The following is a 2,565-nucleotide window of genomic DNA, read 5'->3' as shown; positions in this document are numbered from 1 at the left end:
TCCTTCAGTTTGTACATCCTCACCTCTAACTAGTTGTCTTCTCTGCCACCAAAGATACCTCCAGACCTACCAGTCATAGTAGCAAAAGAAACATCCGCTAAAATCCCAAGTGAATCCCAAACTTTCTTCGATCTTTCACATGTGAATAGTAGATGTGGCATTCCATTAGTTTAGGCGATAAAACCCAAAAATTAACTAATGATTTCCTTTGTTTGGTAACAACCCTATAAGAGCACTCGTGTCATGCTGGCCCACGTAGAAGATCACAAGTGTGTGCCTCCATCAGGAGATTAAAAACACATGCATTGGCTAAGAAAATGAGGGGAATTAAAACTAGAAGGTAATTGAGGGAACAACAAATGGTTTTTAATAGCAACCGAGGAGCGTCCTTGGAATTACTTACTCTACTAGGTTCCCCTCTGACCCAATAAACCCGGAGGATAGGATTAATTCCCATGGTGCATTGGAGGGACAATGAACTTTGGCCAAGATCTTCATCAAAATGCAATGTTGTGAGCCCGAATTTTGCGAAAACCTAAGACACGGGTTTTCAAAAGGAGCACAAACACCCTCTGAAGAAGCCATCTTGCATTTCCGCGCATGACCATGGTCTTCCCCAAACTATAAGAAAGTGATGTCTTGCAAGTGCACTTGGTTTAGTTGTACCCTTTTCGAAGTAAGAGTATGGATCCCACAGGGAGTACATGAATCAATCTTTTGTCTCTTGAAAGGGTTGAATAGTTGTGCCTGCAAGTTGAAAGAACTAAAGCAGATGTGGAATGATGGAGTGAAGTGACGAATAATAAAGTAAAGTACTGAATTGAAATGAAGTAAAAAAGGACTGTAAAACACGATGAAGAAATCAATAATACTAAGGCGTTCCCAAGGAGTATGGGTTCCCCACCAGCACACATCTATAGCGATGTCTAAACACAATGCTATGACGGATTCCTAAGCCACTATGCATACTTCTATTTGTGGGCAGAGCCGGTACAGATATGTGCATACACGCGACAACCCCGTATCACATCCGCTACCATCGTTCTTCCCCACCCTGGTTATATCAAACGGTGATTAAGAGGAAAGAGGTCCTCGTGGATGCAACCTACAAGTGGTGTTTGTTTTACCCCTTGCTGCAATGACCCGGGATGGAGGGAGATATGCACAATCACATACCCACCCCCACAACTAGCTGGTTTGCCGACAGTAATAACCTTCCGCGTGAAGTTGGCATATGTTGGATGGTCGAGTTCACCCCAACATCAAGAAGATTATTAACATAAGCATGCAAAGAGGATATTAAATCCTAATAGCAAACGAGCTATTGCACACTAGGGTTCATCCATGTCCCCAAGAACTAGGGAAACTACTCACACATGGAGGCAACAAACATCATGATGGTGCTGAAGGTGTACATGAAATGATTACAGACATAACACACAAGACAATCCACTAGGGTTCCTGATGTTACAATGAGATGGATATGGATGGTGATGCTGATGACAGTGGTGATGATGTTGATGATGATGACAATGATGATTATGTTGTAGCCCACATTGTGCTTGGTGAAGATGGTGATCTCCCCCTTGTCAATTCCTGCTCCGAATGATCTGTGGAAGCTAGGGTTCTTCCTTCCAGACGAGTTTCTGGTGACTCCCTGCATCTAGTCTTCGATCCGTTTTTACGGGGTTGAAATAGTGGATGAGGCGGTGACGCCGGCACATCATACGACCACCCATACGAGCGGGCGCACTCGTATGGAATGTTGTCTTTGGCTCTGGAAGCGCCATGGCGACTCCTCCTTTGGCCGCTTCTCTCCATTCTTTTATGGTAGATGATTATCACATTAAATATGAGATTTCACTACCATTTCTTGTGTATTCCTTCCATAATACATTATTTGCTCCAAAAGGCGTTACCTGTGGAATACCGACAAAAAGAGGTGCATGAACGTGATAAAATCTCACAAAGCCTACCATGTAGGCACAAATAACTATCAAAATCATCACATAAAATGGACTCATCAGAAAGCACAACAAATTTCAGACGAAACGGATCAATTTATGAACAAGCCAGGAAAATTTGTACGGACAAGTTGACATAGCTTAACATCAAGTACATGATCCATTAGTACATGAATTCTATGCGTTTACACTATCTAACCAACCATGATCGTTGGGAATGATCCAAACAAATAGAGCACACCCGCCCCTCCTGGTTGTCCACACAAACCAAGTTAAACTCCGTATTGCCTCGGTTCCTACTTAGAGATTTTAATGAAAATTTGTACAATACTGAGAAAGAAGGGGAAAATCCAAGTCCAGACAGATACAAGCAAACTTTTCAAGACACGTAGATTGACTATGATCTGGATTACATATCGTGCATGGGCGAATTGTTTACTTGGCATCATGGTAAAATTAGAGAGAGACTCGACATATCTTTGTGCAACCAAACCTAGTCGAGCATTCGTTTGCATGCGACTACACTTAATGGCGAGATGACCAAGTTCGATCATAGACTAGCGCTGAATTATATGGAAGGGTGCATGGGACCTACTTTGGA

The sequence above is a fragment of the Triticum urartu genome, chromosome 3A (genome assembly GCF_056163025.1).
Source record: "Triticum urartu cultivar PI428250 chromosome 3A, HENAU_Tu73, whole genome shotgun sequence".
Classification (NCBI taxonomy): domain Eukaryota; kingdom Viridiplantae; phylum Streptophyta; class Magnoliopsida; order Poales; family Poaceae; genus Triticum; species Triticum urartu.
This window is presented reverse-complemented; position numbering follows the sequence as displayed.